Genomic DNA, 26,081 nt, shown 5'->3' on the forward strand with positions numbered 1-26,081 from the left:
GAATAGAAGAGAATATATTTTGAAGTGCTGAAATAAATATATTTATTTGTACTACCATACCAGTGGCCAAGGATTTCATCATTATCTTGCTATATGTATGTACATGTGTGCATTCATAGGTGCTTAGAAAAATATGAAAGACACACAACACAACAAATGGTAATGCAGTTACCCCTGGGGATGAGGGAAGAGGTATATTTGGGGCAGGTGTATTTAAAGGAGAAACTTTCCATTTGTACTCTCTATTATCTATTCTATATGAATAATACATTTGTTGTTTTTGTAATTACAACTTTAAGAAGACCATACACCACATACACACTTACGAACATGCAATCAACTATTTATGTTCAGTGCAGGTGAACTTCATCGAGGAAGTGCATCAGTGTTGTAAAGCATGATGAAAGGACAGGCCCCTGTGAGAAAGGAAAGGCGCTGGAAGTATACAGTGGGGAGGCATGAGGGAAAAGTGAAGTGAACACAGAAAGGTAATTTTCACAGATTAATCTAAGGGGAGAAGAAGGAAAAAATGCAAGAGAAAAGGGGGAATAATGAGATCATCACTAATTGCAAGGAAAGGTCTTTGAAAAGCTGGGAGAACTTTCCAACTTAGTTGATGGACAAGATGGTAATATGGAGGATTGTGACATCACAAGAAAAAAATGTTAAGTGGAAAAGTCATTGGCCACCAAAAATGACTTCTATGAAAGCAGTATTTTACATTGGGATTCCACCAAGAAAGAATCCATATAAAAGTAAGTAATGCCTATATGATTATGTAGCAGAAAGACTGAAGGAAGGAATGAAAGGAAAAGGAAAAGGAAAAGGAAAAGGAAAAGGAAAGGAAAGGAAAGGAAAGGAAAGGAAAGGAAAGGAAAGGAAAGGAAAGGAAAGGAAAGGAAAGGAAAGAAAAGGAAAGGAAAGGAAAAAGATGGATGAGTTCAAGTAAATGTGCAAAAATTTTGGCTCCCTGTGTCCCACAAGAGCATAGCTATGGTTAAGCTTCCCTGGTATTCCCCTGTGTCACTGGCTGACCATGTAGATTAAAGTTTCAAGAGGCTGCTTTATTCCTGAAATCATTATCAGCCTTTTTCTTTGTGTTCACAACACTTTAAATTATATCTCAACAAATGAAATATTTTGCATCATTGGTCCTTTATTTATTTTGTCATTGCCTTCTACTCATAGATGTCTTTTATTCTCTTTAATATATATATTTATAAATATATAGTTATATATTATAAAGATATATCATTACATTATATAAACCACAGTATTATATAGTATTATTTATATTTATTGTTTTTGTAATTGCAGCTAAAAGAAAGAGTACAAACCCACATACACATTTACAACATGCAATCAACTGTATATATATATATTTTTTGCTATATATATATATATATATATATATATATATATATATATTGCTCTGGATAATTGAGGTATTTCTGTTGTTTTAATTTTATCTTGTTAATTTCTTTTTTTTAAGATTGTATTTATTTATTCCTGAGAGACACAAAGAGAGAGGCAGAGACACAGGCAGAGGGAGAAGCAGGCTCCCTGTGGGGATCCTGATGCAAGATTCAATCCCAGGATCCTGGGATCATGACCTGAGCTGAAGGCAGATGCTCAACCCCTGAGCCACCCAGGTGCCCCTTGTTAATTTCATATTGGCATTTAAATATCCAGACCCATGAGCAAGAGGAATGAGAGAAAATATTTGGGGATGGTCAGATACCTACAATTTACAATGCAACCATAATTTAACTATAAAACCCATCCATACTCCTGTCTTTGCTTCACTTGAATGCTAGGTGACAGGCATTCAAGCACAAGACCCTATTCTCAAGGACCTCACAGCCTTGATAGTTGAGGTAACAAATAAGTGATTAAACAATTACATACAACCTGACATGCTTTGTGATGCTAAAATATAATATGAACAATGGGAATATAAGAAAGCATGAGTAACCCAGTTTGGGCGTTTTTCTTAAAGGTTGGTACTTTGAGCTGACTTTTAAAGGACCTTAGTAGTCAACCAGACCACGAAGAAGGTAGAGGTATTTGAGGCCAGGACCACGATACCTGCAAAGGAGGGGAGGTTTTTAAGGGAACAATGTCTAGGGAATGCCAATGGTTCAATAAAGTCCAAAAGCACCTGGGATAAACACAGATGAATCTAGAAAAATATGACAACAATGAGGAACAATGAAAGCAATGAGGAGCCATTGATGGGCTTTAATTCAGGGAATGGTTTGCTCATGTTTGCATCTTTTTAAAAAGATTTTAATCATCTCTACACTCAACATGGGCTCAAACTCACAACTTCGAGATCAAGAGTCCCATGTGGACTGAACCAGCCAGGCACCACTCATGTTTGCAATTTTGAAAGTTCACTCTGGGAACTAGGGACAAGTAAATTAGTGGAGGGGAGAGAGGAGGCATGGAGAGCATTGCGAGGCAGCTGACGGGGCAGTCTTATGCTAACAGCATGGCACCTTGGACATAACAACTATCGCATAGATAACATTGACAAAATGTAGAAAATTAAAGAAAATATTACTCAAAAGCACTGCAAAGGGGCCAAGGTCATGCAAAAACTGGAGCAGAGAGAACCATTAAAAGGCAATGGAGCATTTTCTCATGTGCCTGTTGGCCATGTCTATGACTTCCTCTGTGAAATTTCTGTTCATGTCTTTTGCCCATTTCATGACTGGATTGTTGATTTCTTTGGTGTTGAGTTTAATAAGTTCTTTATAGATCTTGGAAACTAGCCCTTCATCTGATAGGTCATTTGCAAATGTCTTCTCCCATTCTGTAGGTTGTCTTTTAGTTTTGTTGACTGTTTCTTTTGCTGTGCAGAAGCTTTTTATCTTGATGAAGTCCCAATAATTCATTTTTGTTTTTTTTTCCCTTGCCTTCATGGATGTATCTTGCAAGAAGTTGCTGTGGCCAAGTTCAAAAAGGGTGTTGCCTGTGTTCTCCTCTAAGATTTTGATGGATTCTTGTCTCACATTTAGATCTTTCATCCATTTTGAGTTTATCTTTGTGTATGGTGTAAGAGAATGGTCTAGTTTCATTCTTCTGCACATAGCTGTCCAATTTTCCCAGCACCATTTATTGAAGAGATTGTCCTTTTTCCAGGGGATAGTCTTTCCTGCTTTGTCGAATATTAGTTGACCATAGAGTTGAGGGCCCATTTCTGCATTCTCTATTCTGTTCCATTGATTCATGTGTCTGTTTTTGTGCCAATACCACACTGTCTTGATGATCACAGCTTTGTAGTACAACCTGAAATCTGGCATTGTGATGCCCCCAGCTCTGGTTTTCTTTTTTAATATTCCCCTAGCTATTTGGGGTCTTTTCTGATTCTCTGCATCACTTGCCATCAGGGAAATACAAATCAAAACCACAATGAGATACTACCTCACACCAGTGAGAATGGGGAAAATTAACAAGACAGGAAACAACAAACATTGGAGAGGATGTGGAGAAAGGGGGACCCTCTCACACTGTTGGTGGGAATGTGAACTGGTGCAGCCACTCTGGAAAACTGTGTGGAGGTTCCTCAAAGAGTTAAAAATAGAAGTGCCTTACGACCCAGCAATTGCACTACTGGGGGTTTACCCCAAAGATACAGATGCAGTGAAATGCCAGAACACCTGCACCCCAGTGTTTCTAGCAGCAATGTCCACAATAGCCAAACTGTGGAAGGAGCCTCGGTGTCCATCGACAGATGAACGGATAAAGAAGATGTGGTCTATACATACAATGGAATATTACTCAGCCATTAGTAACGACAAATATCCACCATTTGCTTCGATGTGGATGGAACTGGAGGGTATTATATGCTGAGTGAAATAAGTCAATTCGAGAAGGCCGATCATTATATGGTTTCACTCATACGGGGAATAAAAAAAATAGTGAAAGGGATTAAAGGGGAAAGGAGAGAAAATGAGTGGGAAATATCAGAGAGGGTAACAAAACATAAGAGACTCCTAACTCTGGGAAATGAACAGGGGTGGTGGAAAGGGGTTGGGGTGACTGGGTGAGGCACTGAGGGGGGCACTTGACAGGCTGAGTACTAGGTGATATGCTATACATTGGCAAATTGAACTCCAATTAAAAATAATAATTAATTTAAAAAAAGGCAATGGAAAAAATGTGTGAATTTGCAAATTCCTGTCTGAGGTCCTCTCAATCCACACAAAGGTTGGGCTGCAGGAAACCACAACTTCCTTACTTAACTGAGATGTCAGGTGATTTCAGGGAAGGCAGAATCATCAGAAAGGTAGGAGGAAATGGTGGAAGGGAGGAAGTCATAAAGGGAGTGAGTCCTAAAATCTGAATAAAATCTCAGATCCCTGGCTAACCAATGAACAAGGCATGCAAATTAACATATCGAGTCAATGCAACACTAATCATAATCCCAAGGCTTTTTAAATTTTTCCCCCCAGCAGGGCTTTTTAAATAAAAATTGACATACTAATTCTAAAATCTAATTGGAAATGTAAGTGTAAAGAATCTAGAACAGTAAAACAATCTTGAAGAAAGAACAAAATGCGAAACTTTGAAACCAAAGCAATTCCATAAAAGAAGAATTTTTTCAACAAATTATGCTGGAACAGCTAGATACCCAGGTGGAAAAAAAATGAGCCTCAACTGCTGTCTCATACTACGCATGAAAATTAATTCAAAATGGATCACAGATCTAAATATGAAAGCTTATATATAAAACTTTTAGAAGAAAATAGAGAATATCTTCATGACCTAAAGATAGGGTAAAGTTTTCTCAGACAAAATATAAAAAGCAATACTATAAAAGAAAAATTTATAGTATCTGCTTACTAAAAATGACATTTAAAAAATGAATAGGTATGTATCAGATGGGGAGAAAATATTCACCAAATATATGTATGATAAGGGATTTATATCTAGAGTTCTTTTTTAAATCCTAAAACTTTACTAATACTTTTTTTAAACAATTAAAAATAGGCAAGAAATGGTTGGACAGACACTTCACAACAGAAATTATGTGAATGTCCAATAAGAAATAATGCTTACATCATTAGTTACCAGGGAAATGTAAAATAAAACCACAAGAGGCCATTATGCACCCGCCAAAATGGCCAGATTTGAAGACTGACAACAAATATTGGTGAAAATTTGGAACAACTAGAACTCTCATATCTTGCTAGTGGAAGTGAAATGGTACTTTTGGAAAAGATCTAGCAGTTGTGTTTTTTTTTTAATTAAAAAATCAACATTATTCCTACCCTGTGACCCCCCAATCCACTGTTAGGTATTTATCCAAAAGCAATGAAAACATTTCCCCACAAAAGACTTCAGGAATATTCAGGGACACAATATGCAAAAATTTTTAAATGTCCATCAACAAAAGATTCACAAGCAAATTGTAGTGTATTCATATAATGGAATAATATTCAGCAACAAAAAGGAATGAACCTACTAATCATGCAGTGATATAGTTGGACCTTATACTGTATTCCAGGTTCATGAAATTCTAGAACACACAGAACTAAACTAAGGTTTTTAAGAAACATCGAGTGGTTTCCTCTGAAGGGCAAGGCTAGACTGGAAAGGGACTGGGAAAAGAAGGAACTTTCTGGGAAGATGTCTCTTCATAGAGGTGTGGGCTTTCTGCTATGAAGGATGGATTGTGGATTCATGGATCCAAACTGTACAACCAAAAACCTATAGGGACATCTGGGTGGCTCAACTGGGCAGCATCTGTCTTCGGCTCAAGGTCCTGAGATGAGTCCCACATCAGACTACCCACAGGGAGCCTGCTTCTCTCTATGCCTCTGCCTCTCTCTGTGTCTCTCGTGAATAAATAAAATCTTTTTTAAAAATAAAATAAAGGGATCCCTGGGTGGTGCAGCGGTTTGACGCCTGCCTTTGGCCCAGGGCGCGATCCTGGAGACCCGGGATCGAATCCCACGTCGGGCTCCCGGTGCATGGAGCCTGCTTCTCCCTCTGCCTGTGTCTCTGCCTCTCTCTCTCTCACTGTGTGCCTATCATAAAAAAAATAAAATAAAATAAAATAAAATAAAATAAAATAAAATAAAATAAAATAAAATAAAATAAAATAAAAAACTGTTTTAAAACCCTATAAAATCATCATCATCATCAAGTAGGAAGTAGAAAGAAGTAGGTTGAAGTATTATGTTGATAACTGTCAAAACTAGGTGATGGTTCTATGGGTTTTCATTATACTGTTTTATATACTTTGTACATATTTGAAATTTTCCAATACAAATTCCTTATAAAATTTAACTGCTGCAATTCAAGTGAGAGCTAATGAAGGCCTGAATGAAGAAAGTAGCCCTGAAGCGAGACAAGATGAAATGAGTCTGCCACCCAGGTGACTGGTGACTGAAACTAAACCCACATGAGAGGTTAAAAAAAAGGGGGGGGGGGGGGATCCCTGGGTGGCGCAGTGGTTTGGCGCCTGCCTTTGGCCCAGGGCGCGATCCTGGAGACCCGGGATCGAATCCCACATCGGGCTCCCAGTGCATGGAGCCTGCTTCTCCCTCTGCCTATGTCTCTGCCTCTCTCTCTTTCTCTCTCATTGACTATCATAAAAAAAAAAAAAAAGGGGGGGGGGAGATTCACAGATTCCAAATTACTCAAAATAGACTTGTATTTTCATATTGCTGGTCTCCATAATGGTTCTCTGTGTTTAAAGACATCATTTTGAAAAGTGTCCATAAATAGCAATACATTGCCAAAGGGGGTACCTATGGTGCATAAGAGCTTAAGAACTTATAGATGACTCCCAGGTTTCTGATTTGAACAATTAAGTGGATGTTCTAGGTGCCATTTATTAAGACTAAAGAGAAATTACATGAAGATGAATGGGTACTCAGGATGAAGAGCGGGATTCATAGTAATGATGTGAATTAAGTCTGTAATATTTTGATCAGAGATGTCAGACATATGGTCTGCATCTCTGGAAGAGTATCTTAAGCTCAAAAATTCAACTTGGAATCTCCTTTTGGTATCCAAACTGGGAGGAGAGAGGAGGTCACCTTGCCTAAACCTTTAAAAACCTCAAAGAGTGGGATGCCTGGGTGGCTCAGCAGTTGAGTGTCTGCCTTCTGCTCAGGGCATGATCTTGGAGACCCAGGATCGAGTCTCACATCAGGCTCCCTGCATGGAGCCTGCTTCTCCCTCTGCCTGTGTCTCTGCCTCTGTGTGTGTGTGTGTGTCTCTCATGAATAAATAAATAAAATCTTTTTAAAAAAATAAAAATCTCAAAGAAAGCTGGTTCAGGTTTTACTTGGGTGGTTAAGGATGATAGGGCTCTCGAAGTAAGAGTGAGAATGTGAACATGCCCATTTCTTATCTGTAGCGTGGCAAAAACTGGGCAGTGAAGCTGCCAATCATTTTATGTTCCCATAAGGATGGAGATGAGGGTGAACAGCTGGGGTTCAGGGTTTTTGATGAGAGGTTGTAATGCGTTTTCAGGGTCCATCTGTGCTTTCTTAGCCTGGGCTGCAAAGAGATTGGAAGTCATTAGCAAGGAGGGGATCGGTCTTGTAAACTGAGCTCCTATTAGATGCACGCTTCTCGTCCAAGGATGCCCCGTCCACATGGAAGGTACACACACAATGCTCACAAAAACTACCTGGTTCCACCCTTGTCATCCACTAAATCCACCCAGAAGCAGCCAGCCAATCCTACACTGTGTAACAGAACTGTCTCTACAAGACAGGAAAGTTTAAAAGAAACAAGGAGAGAGTAGTTATATATATATATATATATATGTATATATATATATATATATATGTAACAAGATGTTCCAATGAATAGTCTCTCTGAGACATCAAGAAATAATACATAATATATTTTAAAAGAGGTTGCTTGAGTGTCTTCCATGGAACAAGATGTGGGCCATGTGCCAGAGACAGCCATCTTGGGACTGGCTTAGATACTATCCAAAACACCACAGCAGAGTTTAGCTAGAGGTGCTACCAAGATCCTAAGGGTTGAGAAAACTTGTAGCCAAGAAAGCAATGCATTGCCCTCATCTCAAGGAACTGCAAATATGAGATCCTCGGCAATGAGGGAGGGAAGACAATAAAGACTCCACAGAAAAACTCTAAAGAGAAAAAGACAACTTTCCATATCTGCAAGATTCAAAGAGCACTAGCAGTAGAAGCATAAATCATGACCAGGCAGATAGGGACTTCACTGTTTCCCTCTCCGCCTCTTTGCCAGCCCCACTTCAGCTTGAGAGAGGTTTGCAACTGAGACCAGCAAGTAGGAGACAAGAGAGAAAAGGCACCATGGAGAAAGAAAGAAGCAGCTGGCCACTCTCTTCTCTGGCTGCAGTGGTCTTGTCCAGATCCACGTCGGAGGAGGGAAGAAACCTCAGTTCTAAGTCCAGAGTTTTCATTATTGCCCAGCTCTGAAAGTTTTAGTTAGTGAATTAGTACAGTGTTTTGCAACAGAAAGGTTTTTCATTTCCTAAGAGTGGCCAGCAGAGCCAGGGAAGGGCATGCCCCACTGTGCAGATTTAAAGGATGAATAGAAGGAGAAAGCTAGGCTGTTTGAGGAGTATCTCCCATTTGTCGAGTTTAGGAATTCCAAGTGGAATCTTAAAGAATCATGAGTCTAATGACTACTTCTTTTGGTCGCATCAATACTTTGGAATCCTTTTTTTTTTTTTTTTCAAATTAATTGAAATTAATTTGAGTAAAATTAGTATTTTATTCAAAGTGAGACACCACATTAGGCACTGTGAGGATGTGATAATGAGTGGCTCCTCTTCTGGTTGCTTCCCTCCCACCCACAAGCCTCAGATGATACCCTGGTCTCGGGTGCCCACCCACATTTCATGACTTTTGCATCCATATCACCAACTGCTTACTGGATAGTCCAATTTGGTGGGCTCATTTTAAGCTCACTAAGGCCTAAGAGGAAACATGCCATCTTTTCAAGTCTCCATGTTCTATCCAATCTGCCCCTTTCCCTTCATTATCTACCATCCCACCCACCACTAACAGAAAGATCTTGCTAAACTAGAACACTCAGGTTGCTATTCTGTCTGAATTTTTCAGTGGCTCCCAGTCTCCAAAATCCAACCTCCTAGATGTGCCATTTCTTGATGAGTCTAACCTCTATTTCCGACTATTCCAATACCACTTGTCTGCATGCTTTAAACATCTCCTGCACACCTCTCTCACCACCATATTCCCTGTCTTGTTGGTCCAAAGTTGCTTAGGATGCCCTACCCATTCCCAGGGACCTGTCTTTGAATTAGCCCAAATGTTGCCCCCCTTGCAAAATTTTTCCTCTGATCTCCAGACTGGAGAGTTAAGTGAGTTACATACTTCTGTGTTAGCATCGATCAAATTTTATTTTAATCACCTCTGGGCATAATGGTTTATTTTAATCACCTTCCCTATACTGCGCAACAAAACAAAACCATGTTTTTTTACCAAAACCCCTTTTTCTGTATGCCAGCATGATGCTTGGTATAGTGTATGTCCTCATAAATATTTATTTAACTGAATTACAGCAAAGTGAATTAATGACTTCAGGGAATTTGTAATTTAAAAGAAGAAATGAGAGCAGAGATTGTGTCTTACTCATTTCTACCACAGAGAAGTCCTCAGTATAAGAGTGGTGAAGAAATGAATAAAAGATCAGATAGAAAGCTGGGTATCCTTACAAATGGAGCAGATAAAGACTACAGAAATTTAATGGAGACAGACAGGACAGGACACCCTTTTTTCTGTTCATTTCTCATTCCAGTACCCTACACTGCAAAGCTTAAAATAAATGAATGCAAATGGGTTGGAAGTGGGAGAGGTTTTCTTAAAAAAATAAAATAAAATAAAAATAAAAAGACTACCACCCACTACCCATGCTACCCTCCCACCAGAATGACTATAGTTTTAGCATCCATAATAGGATTGTTGCAGTTTTGAGAATGTTGCCATAGTAACCAACCTCAGCCCTTCCCCTAATATAAGATAAAATTTAGCAAAAGAAATAAATAACAGACTCCCAGACTCCAATAGAAACATTATCAGACCTTTCCATATAAATAACCTGGGTAATTAAATGTTTCAAAACAGAATATTTAGAGAGCCATGAAAAAAGAAAGAAAAAATGATTCTACAGAGTTTATTTTTAAACAAGGGCGGGGGGGGGGAGATCACAAAACATCAGCTGGAATACTTGGCTCCCTACATGGTTTCAAGGAGTCACAATTTCCAAACTTGCCTGGACAAGAACCACAGAACAGAGAATCACAACTCTGTATTTTGTTGCACAAGCAACATTTCTACAAGGAACTCTCAATCCCTGTTATGAGGGGATAATCAAGAAAACTGTCCCCTTTGGATTTCCCCAAACATCTGTAGCAGACCCTCACCATACTATGGCCTAGACAACACCCATGCTCCTTTTTCCCTTCAAGAATTCTCTAGGTGACTTGTTAATCAACAGCAGGGGTCACAGATTTGTTTTGTAAAGGGCCAGTAATAAGTACTTTAGGCTTTGCAGGTCATACGGTCTCTGTCACAATAACTAAACTTGACTGTTAAAGTACAAAAGCAACCATACACAGTACACAGTGAAAAAGCAGAGCTACATTCCAGTAAAACTTTATTTACAAAAACATTCAGGTTGATCCAGCCCAAGGGTGATAGTTTGCTGAGTCCTTATTCAAACTTATTCCTTGTAAACTCAGTTTCTGTGACTGTCCCATCATCATTAACTGAGCAGGAAAGCCAGGCCCACACAGTATGCCACACTCAAAGGGAGGAACAGTGGATAGTCACGTCGATGATCCTAAGACTGATCTGGAAATGACTGCAATAAGCTCTGTGAGAAACTGTGAACTTCCCTCCTAAAAAAATTTTAAAAGCCAAGTAGAAAGCCATCTGTCAGAGAAGGGTAGATACAATACTCCCTACAACCAACTGGATGCTGTTCTACTTTAAATGGATAAGAAGCTCGACTGGCTGGCATGAGGCCCAGGGATGCATCTCTACTCAATAAAGCAAATTATTATCGGTCTGAAGCCTGGAGCCATTTCAACCAATTTGCAAATCTGGATGTTTTTCTGAAGTTCCTTTAAGTTCTAGAAAGAGACTTGGATGCAGCTGGTGAAACAGAAAGTACGGGACTCAGGAGATCGTTGGTTATGGAGATCAGCCTCTCCTCAAGTAGTTGTGTTACCTGCCAAATCCCTGACTGTCTTATCATCTGTAGAATGGGTGAAACAGTACCTGTTGCTGGACTCACTGAGGATGAAACTGGGTAATCTCTGGAGAACATGTATGTGCTACAGAGTAAGGATTCAACTCTGTGACTTGCATTCCTTTCAAGAGCACAGATGAACTTCCAGCTTTTGCCTTAATTTTATTTGTCCTCTCAGAGAGAAAGCATTTGGGTCAATGTTGCTATAGTCCAAATAATATTTTTTTCCTCCTTGCAAGTTGATGTAGAAGGAGCTAGAAGCTTAAACTACTTATTACTTGAACAACTCATTTGCACAGAAATCAGTCCAAGGAAACAACAGCACATGAGGAGCAGCTCATCTCAGAACTCACAAATCCCTTCCCTCCTCCCTAGCCCTTTCTGAGCCATGGGCATCTACTTCCGAGTGCATATTTTCCTCTGTTCTTTTCCTTCTTCTGATCGATTCTATTTCTTCCCCTATATTTCCTGCCTTACCTTTCTCAACTGGACATGATAGGAAGTATATTTAATGGTTTCATATTCTCTCTTAAATGACCTAAATTACATTGCTCCTTCTTAAGTGTGCCTGATTAATCTTTTCAGTGAGTCAGTTGGGCCTGATATAGATTCTCTACCCATATTCAAAACCCTTTGTAGCAAATCTCTTCCAAAAGGCTCACCATTATTAAACATTAGAGGAAAAGGCCTATTTAATGGCAGAAAGCAAGCCAACTTTAAATAGAAGGATTCAGAGAGATCAGAAGCACTGGACTATAGGTTTCTACAGACTTTCAAGTGAAATTAAGTCTCTTAAAAGTTCCATATCACCACATATGGAAACTTTTCTATCACAGAGATTCTCTGGTGATACATGAATAGAACTTTCAGCTTCTTGGAAAGAGATTCTAGATAACTCTCTATTTTAATTCCATTCTTCAACTTGCTGTCATATGGTGATAGGGGTTGGAAAAGTTTCTGACTTTTGCACAGGAGAATATTTTATCTTAGTAGTGGGTGAAAAAATAGAAGCGAAAATGAACCACTCGATCCTTTCCCTCTTGCTTCAATTATTCTGTCAAGTAATCATGAAAGTTCTAGAAACTTGGGCTCATGCACAAATGTGCAGTTACATGTATTTCAGCCACATGAAATAGAGAAAGAATTTCAGCCACAACTCATTAATTTGGTTGTACCAAACACTTCAGTGATGTTTCAGAGAGGACAAGCTATTCAAAAGAGCTGAATTACATATGGCAGAGAAACACGGGTATCTTCCTCACTGATGGGAGTGCTTTGAGGTATGAGCCCCAGGTCTAGAAAACACAAGTTTACAAATTAACACAAATATTTACTGAGCATCTACTGTAAAATGCAGATAGACAGGAAGAGCTGGCTTCCTGGAGTTACGAGTATAGAGATAGGAACCACCAGGATGGGAGTAGACAAGTAGAGAAAGAAAAAAAGAGAAAGTTGGTTTGGAGAGCAGAAGATGCAAGATAAATAATCAGTTTCCTCCAGCCCTCCACTGGGGTATAATATTTATAATAGATATCAACAGTAAAATGTGATTTTATTTAGAATCAATATTTTTGGTTCCTACATTGATAAATATTTTATTTCCCATTCATCAAACATTTATTATGTATCTATTACAAAAAAGCACTGAGTTGGGTACTGATTTTGAGGAACAGAAGTGCCACTTGTTGTCAGCACCAGGAGGTCCCTTCTTCCAGGAAACAATGTTAATAGCTAAAATTTACATTGACTGCTTACCCTGTGCCAGGCATTTACTAGGCAACTTACAAGAATTAACTCATTTAATTCTTACCATTGCCTTATGAGAGTGGTAAAAAATAGTTGTTGTGACTACTACTATTGTACCAGGTGGTTTCTCTCTGTTCTCCTTCCTTCTTTATCTTTAATGCAAGACCCAAGCTGCTTGATAAGAATTCACTCCTATGGAAAACCAGGAACTTCCAGTAGCAACTACTCTTCATCCTGTAGACCTTGGTTCACATCCACCCGCCCTCATCCCAATTCTGAAAACACCTCATGGCTGCTCTACCTGACTCCATTCTCTTCCCATTCCAATCCACCTAGTATTGTTTTAATCACTGTTGAACCCCATTTTTTACATGCCATTCCTCTGCCTAAGATCCTACAACATACAAAAAGTTGAAATGTGCCACTACTGTCTACCATTTTTTTCCAGCTTTCTTTCTCCTTAATGTGTGATTCCCATAACACATTCTCATTTAAATGTATGCATTTCTAGAATAGCCAAGATTTTAGAGGGCTATATTTGCTGGAGTTTGAACATAGTTTTTTTTTTTTCATCATTTTTCTAATAACAGCCCCAAGTAAACCTCCTTCCATTTCCCCATGGCTTATTGAAAATTATCCGACAAATTTAAATACAAACTCCTACCAAGCTTTCAAGGTCCCCATCACCTGGACGTATCCTAAGCAATTTGTATCAACTCCCATAATTCTTATATAAGTCCTCACTTTCAGTGAAGCTAGTTTTGTCACTATTTAGTTAAAAAGAATTTACAGAGTGCCTACTGCATTGAGTAGGCAGTGAATCAATGCAGTTACTGAGGATGGATATATGAACAAGACATAATCTACATCTTCAAAAATTTTATAATTTGAAGTTCTACTACATATGATAGATAATCCCCACCTCTGTAGGCTGACCTATATTCCGTCATCTACCTGACATGTACTCACATCCTCCCTTTCCTTTCCTCAAAGTCCAACTCGAATAACGCCTTTCTGGACTAATTCAGCTCACATACTTTCTCTCTCTCTGAAACTCTTGAGGTTCAACTCTTTATCCTCACTATAAAAAAAACCAAACAAACAAAAATAAAACCCTAGAAGGATAAGACCGTGCAAAGATTGGCATTCTCTGAAGTTTTAGGAAAACAGATGACTACATCTGAGATTTAAGTTGATAAAAATCAACATGAAAGAGACAAGGCTAGTCAATCAACAGGAATCTTCCTGGGACAACCACATAAAGATATAAATATGCTATAGGCATGTATTTCTCCAACTTTACTGTGTATATAAATCACCTCGTTAAAATGCAAATTCTGATTCAGCAAAACCAGAGTGGGATCTGAGATTTTACATTTCCAGCAAGCTCTCAGGTGGTGCTGACACTGTGGTTCCTAAGCTGCACATTAAGTAGCAAGTCAACAGCAGGCACATCTCAAGGGTCCCCAACCAACAGCTCACAATCAGCCAGCCAATTCCAAAGCCCCACTGTCACAGTTCTGTTCTGTCAGTTTGTCAGTTTTATTAGGGTTTTCAGTTGAGACTTCCACTCAGACTTTATCATCAGCAGCAACTGCCCCTCCCTCCTCCTCTTCTGTGATCTCAAGGCTTAAGGGAAATATCTAATCATGGTGGCTCTTGAACACAGAAATATGAGGTACAACATTCCTCTACCGACATAAATATCAATCTCCCCAGAGTGGAAACAAGTACCAGACTTAATCATCCATCTATATCCTTCTAGCTCACCCATTTCCATTTTCTGGTGCATACCGAACAACTTTCTGGTCTAAACCTATGTCTCAAAAGCAGCCCTGATATCAAGGTCACTCAAGAAGAAGGAATACTTCCAGAATGGTGCTCCATTAAAGCAATGAGAATGGCAGCAAAATAGTCAAAATAAACATTTTCAAAATTCTGTAAATTCACCAAAGGATGGAAAAGAAAAATAGTCGTTTTTCTAGAAGAACAGTGAGCTATGTGGCATTTATATTTGCTGTTTTCTCATCTCCCTCTCCCCAGCATTGCAGCAGTCTTGAAAACCAGCAACTGTAGAAACATGGTGGCTATGAAAACCAGTGGTCTTCCAGCTGTTTGAGAAAGAAGAAGAGGTCTGTAGCTCCCTCAAAAAGTCCCATCTTTAGAGAATTATCTCTATTGTCTGAAAAGTCCCACCTGCAGGATTTATCTTTAGTTGATCTAACTCAGATATTACTAAGTGAGAAAATCCCTACCTTCGGAGTGTTTTTCCAAAAGAATCAGGAATTATTTAGCATCATGGCTGCTTAAGATGGTGAAACCAGTTGGGGCAAACAGGAAGCTGACCAAAGAAACTTATAATAAGTATCTGGGAAATGAGATGTCCATAGAAGGCTTTGGAGAGTTTTGAGATATCCCTGGGAATCTAGAAAGCCATATGTATATGCATTCTTGGAAAACACCTAAGAAGGCCCTCATCTCTCACCTATGGTTGGCCATACAGGAGATGAAGGCTAAGGCATAACTGGAAACTGCCAGAGCATTGAAGGCATACTTCAATTCACACACATATATCTGTAGCAAAAGGGTGGGAGACTTATTACTTAAAGGAATTTAAAGAAATCTATGTTGACTCATTACCTGACTACTACGCTAATCAAGCAGACTTTAGATGCTGCATACAACAATATAGATTTTAAAAATTACTAAAGTCATTAATCAAGCAAATAGCACTGATAACAACTGCTACAGTATACTACAAGCAATGAAGCAAACCAGATATGGAGATATGGAGACAATCTGATTTCCAGAGATGTCTCATGAACTTATCTTAAAAGCCCAGTTTTCAACAACCAAAAAAATAGCACACATAATGACATAAGAAAGTATGCCCCCCCCCCAAAAAAGTATGGCCCATAAATAGGAAAAAAGAATCAATAGAAACTATCCCTGCAAAGCTCAGATGTTGAGTTACTACACAGTTATAAATGAGTTATTATAAGTATGCTCCAAGAACTAAAGGAAATCTTGCCTAAAGAATTTAAGGAAAATATGAGAATGATATGTCACCAAATAGACAATATTAACAAAGAGATATTATGAAAGAATCAAATAGAAATTTTAGAGATCAAAAATACAATAATATCAACGAAAAGTTGGGACCAACAGCCCAACTGAATGGGGAGAAGAAAGAACTAAAACTTAAAGACAGGTCAGTTGAGATTATCCAACTTGAGGAACAGAAAGAAAAAATAATGAAGAAAAACAAACCAAGCCTCAAAGACTGGGACCTGAACATTGCACCAGCATAGGCAAAATGAGAGTCCCAAAAGGAAAGGAGGGAGAACAGTAGAGAGAATGATTGAAGAAACGATGACTGAAAATGTCCCAAATTATGGAAACATTAATCTACATATTCAAGAAATTCATTGAACTTCAAGTAGGATAAACTCAGAGACCTATATCTTGATAGTCATAAACTGTCAAATGCAAAAAAAAAAGAAAATCTTGAAAGCAGCAAAAGAAAAATGACCTACCATATGCAATCAATCTTGAATAACATGAACAGCTGACCTCACATCAGAAAACATAGAAACAAAAAAAAAAAAAAAAGAAAAGAAAACATAGAAACCAAAGGCCAATAGGATGATATGTTATTAAAAGAACTGAAAGAAAAGGACTGTCAACAGGAATACCCAATTCAGGGGTGCCTGGGTGGCTCAGTTGGTTGAGCATCTGCCTTTGGATCAAGTCCTGATCTCAGGGTTCTGGAATCGAGCCCCATTCAGGCTCCTTGCTCAGTGGGAAGTCTATTTCTCCCTCTCCCTTTGCCCCTCTCCACTGCTCGCTCATGCTCTCTCTCTCAAATAAATAAAATCTAAAAAAAAAAAAAAAAAGAATACCAAATTCAGCAAAACTATCCTTCAATTTGAAGGAGAAATGAAAACACTACCAGATAACTGAACACTGAGAGAACCCATTACAAGCAGACCTGCCCTACAAGAAATACTACAGAGATTCCTAGCTGAAAAAGCAGGATGATATACAGTAACTTGAATACATATGAAGAAATAGAGATCACCAGTAAAAGTAACCACATAGGTAAATATAAAAGATGATACTAGTGTATTTTTATTCATAACTCTTTTTTATCAGATTTAAATGGGAACTACATAAACCAATAATCCTAAAATGATGTTACTGTGGCTCTAATGTAAAAGAGGTGATTTGTGTGATAATAACACAAAGGTCAATGGGGGGAAGAGAGCTACATATGAGCAGAGTTTTTGTAATACTATTGATATTGAGCTGGCATTAATCTGAACTAGATTTTTTGAGAAAATATTTTAAATGTGATCCCCAGAATAACCACTAAAAAAATAACTCGCAAATATTTCATTAAAAAGGGAATTAATTAAACTAGTATACTAAGAAAGGTATATTTAACAAAAAAGAAGGCAGTAATGAAGAAATACAAGAACAAAAAATATATATATAGGAGGGTCTCAAATCAATAATTTATCTTCCCATCTCAAGATACTAGGGAAAAAATAAACCTAAACCCAAAGCAAGCAGAAGGAAAGAAAGAAATAATGAAGTTTACAGCAGAATTAAATGCAATAGGTTCTAGTTAAATAATAGAGAAAACCTACAAAACCAAATGTTAGTTTTTTAAAAAAAATATTAATAAAACTGAAAATCCCTCAGCTAGGCTGACCAAGGGAAAAGAGAAATTGCAACAAGCAGGAATAAAAGAAGGACATGACTACTAATCTTACAGAAATATAGGAAATACTATAAACAACCCTATGCTAATTACATAACCTAGATGAAATGGAAAAATTCCTAGAAAGAAACAAACTACTGAAAATGGACTCAAGACAAAAAAAAAAAAAAAAAAAACTAAATAGACCTATAACAAGTAAAGAGATTGAATTAGTAATTTAAAAACTCCCCCCCCCCCCCAAAAAAAAAATCCCCAGCTCTGGATGGCTTCAACGGTGAAATCTACCAAACATTTAAAGAAGAATTAACACTAGGCCCTTAAAAACTCTTGCAACAACTAGAAAACCAAGAAGCACCTTCCAGCTTATTCTATGTGGCCAGTTTCACCCCGTATACTAGTCAGGGTTCTCAGAGAAAGAGAGGTGATAGGAGATATAAAGATATATAGATAGCAATATATACAGTTATATAGATTGTCAAAGTTGTGGAGGAATGGAACCCTCATTCACCACCAGTGGGATCATAAAATGGGGCTGAACTTTAGAGAAACAGTCTGGCAATTCTTCAGACTCTTTAACATAGAGATTTCACTTCTCAGTTTACACCCAAGAGAAATATATCCACACAAAAACTTTTACATGAATGTTCATAGCAGCATTATTCATTATAGACAAACAAAATATAGAATGTCCATTCAATGGAATATTATCTGACAACGAAAAGGAAGCAAGGTTGGATACATTTTACAACATGGATGATCCCTGAAACTATGATGCTAAGAAAGCCACAGGATATCATATACTGCATGATTCCACTTATTCCAAATGTCCAGAATAGGCAAATACACAGACAGAAAGTAGATTAGTGGTTGCCAAAAGCTGCAGGAAATAGGGATATATAGAGAGTGACTACTAATGAGTACAGAGTTTTTTGGGGGATGATTAAAATGTTCCCAAAATAGATACTGTGGATGACTGCCCAACTCTGTGAATATACAGTACTAAAAATCTACTGGAGTGTACACTTTAAAAGGGTAAATTTTATGGTATGTAAATTGCATTTCAATAAAGCTGCTATAAAAAAAAAAACCAGCCCAATTCTTCAGAAGAACATATTGAGTTCAGCTATTCTGCCTATAATTTATTCCTTTAAAAGCCATAATTTTGACATTACGGTTCATTACGTTTGGGGTTCGACTGGTTAAGAAGTTGATCACTTACTTTTCTAAGGGAAAATGATCAAAATACATCTTGAAACCTTCAAGAATTAAAGCCAGAACATGAAAGCCCAATATGAAATAGTAAGGCAATCGGCCTTATCCATCTCAGTCAAGGTGTGCTTGAAGAAAAGAACGACCAGATGAGAAATTAGTTACAATCCCTCCCATACAACAGAAGTCCTGCCTGCTGTTCCATCAGTTGCATCCATTTTGAAGCTTTAACTAGCTTTTAAACTCCCTGTGATTATGAACCACGTGTTTTAACTTTTTGAAATTTCCCTCTGTAGTTGATTAGTTCCTTACTAATTTTTAGTATTCAATGACTCTAGAAATACCTGTTTCAACTGCTCAATATGCTTATCTCTAGATGACTGCTGGGAATAAAGCCGAAAGAAACCACAAGAGACAGCAGGAGCACAGGTGTGGTTGTTTTAGAGAAATAGGTCTAGGACTTTATAAATGGAAATGAGCAAGCTCAGATTTCCAAGAGACTTGAGGGTGCCATTTTCTCCACTGCAGAATGTGGCAGGATAGGCAATGGGGTTGTTGTTCCAACAGAATTGGCAAATATTTACTACATCCTTAGAACAACTTGGGAGTGATACTCTATCCAGGTGGCTTCTCACTGGTTTCAGGAAAGCAATGACACAGTTTGGTGCTCATTTTTAATAGGTATAAAACTAGGCCTGGACAAGATTGGAGGAGCAGAGATTCAATTCAGGCATTCTGGCTTCAAAATTTGTTGATACTTAGGGCTTATTTCAGGATCATATGCTTTTTGACATCTCATACTATTTTTAAGTATTCTGTGCCCATCCCATACTCATGATGCTTAATCAAGTGTCTGTGAGTCCATCCTCGATAATTATATATTCAGTGGAGTTTGGTAGTTCACCATTCCATCAGATTCTAAAGCAAGAATTTTTATGACTTGGAGTAAAGAGTTTCTGCCTCACCTTAGGCCATATTCAATTTCAAGAATCTCATCTTAAGATGTGCACTGTTCAGCAGCTATCTAAATACTATGCCCCTTCTGTTTGTAGTACAAGGGTCAGTACCCTGCAATTTTTCATTCTGCAGTCTTTCTCTCAGTCCATCTAATGAAATCTTCTCCTATCACTCGTACCCAGTGATTTGTCGTTTTTACTCCCGGGCCCTAGGAAACTTTTGATGAGGCATGACTCATGGATCAGGGAGAGAAGAAAAGGAAGTACCAGCTGGTGCTTAAAAAATTGGAAGGTCAAATGCCCCACTAACTTTCAAGTCAACACTCCACTTCCTTCTCTATGCACTTATATATTCGTACCCTCCCACTCACATGGAGGTATCTTCTCCTTATCCTTCAAAGATATTTTTGACGTTGTTTTGAACATACAAGAAGGAAGGCAAAAACAAATGAAAAAAGGAAGAAAAAGAGCGACGGTGCATGGGTGGATGAATAACAAGGGAATGAAAGAAGCCACCATCTCTCCCCATGCCCACCTGGACTTGCTTATTCCCTGCTCCCTGGAGTTGGAAATGGGGCCAGCTTTTCTGAATCTCATAATTTAGGGGGGAAAAAATCAAGATTGGAAGAAGCCAGGGGGATTGGACACCAAATAAGTAAACAACAGTGTCCTTTACATCGTTATAACTATGGAGCACATGGCAAAAACAAATAGTGATAACAAAATATGAGCCCACTTGTCCTAGGACCAGAGAGCTTTGACCCTGCAGGTCCCAACCATTTGCTTTTGAAAAAGTCAAACTAGGTTTCGGCCCTCAGTTTCACCAACCACAAAGTGGATAATAAGTATGACTGACTATATCGTGAGCAACGCTATCACCCTTCTGGCCAACCACTACAGAGTGCGATTTGAGTCCTTACAGTGAGTCCTATGAATCAAATGAAGACCATTCTCTTTGATGATAATATATTATCGCCAGTCCTGAATGATAAAGAATAGAATGTGTTTACATGCCCAGCCATGCATCCCCTGGGGATGAGGGCAGGAGGAAGAGGATTAGTAAATATCCTGGAAGAAATAAATATGGGTTTGCAGCTGGGAAAAACACTATCTGGAAAAACTGCAGGCCTCAGCTCTCTCTCTCTCTCCCTCTCTCTGTGGGGAAAGCTTTAACTTTAGGATGTGCGCCTTGTCCTTGCACGGGAAAGTTTACGCAAAATGTGTTTTTGGAAAGAACTGTTCTAGCTCTAAATTTACTACATCTCTCCCTTTCATTGTTAACTTTAATCCTTTGTTCCAGTTGTTTTCATACCTGAAAGCATCATAATAATCTACGTGCGATACCATAATTGTTGCTAAGTAACCACATATGCTGCCATCAATAGGGTTATGGCTGTAGGGAGTTATGAGATTTTCCCACTGTATAAGTTCCTGCCTAAGGAGGAGATATGGTCCCTCATGAGAAGAGTGAAGGTGGTTTATGGACACATGCCGATTTTCCATTGTAAACTTCATGCCTGCCAAATTACAGAAGTGCCTACTTCTGTCTTCCTCTCTCCTCCAATTCCTTCCCTTGCTGGAAAGCGGTTTATCCACAAGTCAGAGAAAGTCTGATGCCTGGCTGTTCTGACTGCACATTTCACTCTGGCCTTATTTAATTTGTTTTTTTTTTTTTAAAAAGATTTTATTTATTTATTCATGAGAGACACACACAGGGAGAGGCAGAGATACAGGCAGAGGGAGAAGCAGGCACCCTGCGGGGAGTCCGATGTGAGACTCGACCCCAGGACCCTGGGATCATGACCTGAGCTGAAGGCAAAGACTCAACCCTGAGCCACCCAGGTGCCCCTAATTTGGTTTCATTTGACCAATAGCTACCGATATTCATTACTGCAACTTGTAAACCCTGTGCTAGATGCTACAAAGAATCAAAAGAGATGAGAAAAACCTTCAAGAAACTTACAGTTTAGTGGGTAAAGCAAAGCAAGTACTAATAACAACACAAAGCAAAGCAAAATAAGGATCACTAGGTGAATGTCAGCTCTTCAAACAGGAGTCCAAAGGAAAGACAGGTCAGGTCACTTGCAGTAAAGAAATATCATAGAAATCATCCTGGAGACTGAGTGAGTATTTAAAATGGTCCCACACTTGGGGAGAAAGGGTGCAAGGGTCCTAGCCAAGAGAAGAACAGAGGTAAGACAAAACAAAAGTCAGGCGATAGTGAGGAGATGAGCTTTTTGTATTAGCCAGACAAGGTATTTATACAGGAAAGTACCAAGACTGGAGCTCTATTTTATGATTCTAGTATCAGTGAGTATATTAAATAGATCCTCAGAGGAATCCTCCTCACTGACTTTGAATGTTTTCAAGAATTATATATACTATTTATATCACCGGAAGTTTATTTGCACATTACTTTATTTCTTTTTGATGTCATTTTTCTCTTTGTGGTCTACCAACTAAGATAATCCACCTCTCACATTTATGTGTCTTTGTCTAATAGACTTAACATCGGGTGTCATTCTGAAGAGTTTTGACATTTTTCCCTGGGCAAAGTGACTTCCCCCATTTACCACCTATGAGTCTCTTACACAAACACAGTTTCACCTTAGGATTTTCTATTACAATACAAATACTTCTGCAGATGTAACATATCAGGTCCATATCAAATATGCTGGGGAACTCAATAAGCATTAAATGTACATCAGAAAAGAACAAGGGCTGAGGGCTAGACATAGCTGAGTCCAGACCTCACTTCTAACACTCATTCACTATATGATCTTAGCTATGTGAGATATATAGTCTGAGCATGTACTTTTCATTTATCTGAAAAATAAGCTAATAACCATGTCCACTTCACATGATTATCTACTGTGAGGCTTGATTGTGATTTCCCTTTATGAGAGTACTTGACAAACAGCAAGCATTAAATAAATGCTTTGTGAAGCACTCAACAGGAAGTACTTGGCTCTTTTTCCCTTCACATCTCCAGTTTTCATCAAAATGTCTGGCATACAGTAGCTACCTAATGTGTAATTTTGATCTTGTTGTCTAAAAAGGGAGCAATGAGGCCCTAACATTGGACTTCCACTCTATCCTCCTCCCTGTGAGATATGGGAACTTGACCAGTTACTTAGCTTCTCCGAGCATTGACTTCCTCTTCAAAAATAAAGAAAATTACCAGTTTACAGTTATTGTAAAGAAATCCTATAAGGAAAGAATCTGGAATGTTCTAGGTATATGAGTAAAGGCAAGTTTTTCCTGCCTTAATAAGATTTAATAAGATTTCATTATTGGCTCTCGTCCCTGTTTCCTCTCTGGAAGAGAAGTCCCTCACTCACTCTTTCCTCCATGAGTCTCTTTGGCCCCATACACATTCGTTTAACATAAATAAAACCAATCTGCTATTATGAATTATCTGTAAGAACAAAGGTGGGCAGTTTTAAATTCTTTGCAGAAAAAAAATGAAGAGATTTAAACTTTTTTGGTGTTTCTGTGTTGGGTGATTAGCACTGATACAGGCTAGAGAAGACATGGAGGGACCCCTGAGTTACGAGCCTGAGTGGACACAGGGTGAGAGAAAAAAATGCGGTATATTTTTCTTTTCATAAAGAAGCCAGCAGTTAAAAAATTATTCACGGCATAGCTTTGCCTATCCACCAAAAGGAATGGAAAATGATATTTATCCTTTCAGAGCAAAGTAAAATTTCTGTCTATTTAGCCTAATCTTACATTGTACACTTATGAAGTTGAATATACTCTTTCTAAATCTTCATCCACATCTCCTTTTCGATGTTCAACTTAAATTACTCATTTTCTAAGTCTGTATTTTCAGCTGTGTTTCCACCAACTCATTCTCAAAGAGAGCAAGAAAAACCACAGAAGCAGCTGGGCTGTATATTACCTACTTGTTTATACATCCCTGTCATTAAAAACTACAGGTTGACACACATGGATGACTCCACTATTGTGCTGATGTGTATTGAGCGCTATTTTGCCAAAATGCTTTAAAAAGATAATTTCACTCTGTATGCCTTTTCCTTCATTTTATTTATGTTTTTTAACATAATAGGTTCTGGTTTGTGTACATCTCCAGTAAATCCATTTCTTTGTCTCCCAGCTGTGCTTGGGGGAAGCTAACGCTGACTCACGTCTGGTCTGACATCTCTATTGAGCATGATGGCATCCCCTTACCTGCCTGACAATCACCAGTGCCGTTCCTGACGTGGGAGTGAGTGGAGAGAAAATGCCTACCATCCCCTCTGGTGTCCAACACAGAGGGGAGAACAAGTCCCTGGCCAAAGAGGAGCCACCAGGAGAGTCATCATGAACTGTTGAGGCAATCCACTGGCTTGAGAGCTTCCTGGACAAGGAGCCAAAGAGAAGCAGCCGTGGTTGCTTTCCCAAGCAGATGTGACACAATGATTTGTGACAATACAGTATTGTCCCCACTAGAAACAATGGAAAAAACCATGCCCTTCAAGGCCAAACAAGGGCAATGCATAAGCATGCAACCAGGCAGACGGAATCAGAAGCCTGCCATGAGCTTCTCTGAGCCCCCAAACTGAGATGATTCATATCTATTCTTGTCTTCATCTCCAGCGCTTCCCCCTTGAGGGCTCCCCTTCATCGCATTAATTCTACTTGCTCTAAGAGGGGCGTAATCTCTCAGAATTTTATAATTGGAAATACCTTTGAGATCACAAAGGCTCATACTCTCATTTTAAAGATAAGGAAACTGAGGCTAAGGAAGATGAAGGAAATTGTTTGAGTCCAGACAGGTCAGCCAAGGCTAAGCCCGCGTCAGCACCAGGAGCTAAAGAAAGCTCGGGAAGATCATTTCTGTGATGCTAAGTGATCACACAGACAGGGCTCAAGCTGAGTAAGAGCTGGGGGACTGGGTATTTCATTTCTTCTTCTTGGCCTCCACCGTGAATCACTTGTGAGCAGGAATAATTGTTCAGCCTCCCTTTTCTACCTTCTTTAGCATTCAGATTTACCACATGAAGGTCCCCACCTGAAAGCCAGGGGAAGGGAAGTCTTTAGAAGACACAGCAAATGGCAACAATGACTATGGCCTAGTAGGGGGTCTCAGGGATGGGAAGGATCTGCCAAACTACTTGCAGATTGCATTCGTTTGTTAAAGGAGCTGAGTCAGATTTGTCACCCCTATTTCACAAATGAAGAAACTGAGTTCCAGAGAGGTTAGGAAACCAGCCCAGAGTGATAGAGACAGGATTTGATGCTGGGTCCAGCTGATTTCAAAGTCAGTGCTACACTAGCCTGGGAAGAACCAGGTGCTAAAGCTATGCACCCATGCTCGGGACTGAGCTCAGTAACAGAGCCAGGCTTCGCTCCTGCCCTCTTCCATACCAAGCATGACAAGCATGCTCCAAGCCAAAAACCCAACCGAGGCCAAGAAGTGGAATAAGAATTGGATAAAATGCCTCAATTTCCACTCCCACACACCAATTATCACCAGCAGCCTAAATGACAGAGGACACGGGGAAAGGGGAAGGAACAGGACCATGCAGGTATTTGCTTCCCTTATCCTATGAAGCAGAAGCTCATACAGCACAAGGCACGAGGATAAGAGCGATGCCAAACCCCTAAGTCCTGGGTCACGGGAGCAGCTTTGCTATGTGCCAGGCGATGTGCTCTGTTTAACAAAGGGACACATTTCATTTTTGATTCCCAAATCTGTCTGCAAAGACCCAAAATATTGTGCATCATGCAGTACTGAAGGTGTATCTGTTTCTAAATACTGGTTTTCAAACACTAAAACTTCTTTTTAATACAAATTGTTTCAAAAAACCTTCACTCAAGAGCTGTTTTCTTTTAGATCTGGATGCCTGAGAAACCACATAATGATGAAAAACTACTAAGAATCAGTAACACTTCCAATTGAATTTTGTATTTTGTCATAATTCCATCTAGGTACATTTGGAACAAAGAAATATTACATTTATGCATGAGCTATAGAGTCTGTGCAGTGTTCAGACTGCATTGGAGATACAGATGGATTTATGGAACCCCTGTAAGGATTCAGCAGCTCGCAGGAAGCCCAAAATGAGCCTCCCATAAAGTCAAATTCTTCTAGGTTGCTGTTTCTCAAAGTTTCAGGTGCTCAGGAATCATCCGGGGATGCTTTTAAAATGCATATTCTCATGGGAGGGGCGGGGGGAGGTGGGCAGGCCTCAGAT

General features: G+C 39.0%; 1 long non-coding RNA gene across 1 annotated transcript; it reads left to right on the plus strand.

The window, feature by feature from the left end:
• Positions 1–669: 669 nt before the first annotated feature.
• On the plus strand, positions 670–25,640 carry LOC140629496 (uncharacterized). Its single transcript, XR_012027326.1, has 3 exons — positions 670–755; positions 15,031–15,119; positions 23,999–25,640. It is a non-coding gene; the product is annotated as an uncharacterized lncRNA (long non-coding RNA).
• The last annotated feature ends 441 nt before the right edge of the window (positions 25,641–26,081 follow it).

Source organism: Canis lupus (assembly GCF_048164855.1).
Source record: "Canis lupus baileyi chromosome 15 unlocalized genomic scaffold, mCanLup2.hap1 SUPER_15_unloc_2, whole genome shotgun sequence".
Taxonomy (NCBI): Eukaryota; Metazoa; Chordata; class Mammalia; order Carnivora; family Canidae; genus Canis; species Canis lupus.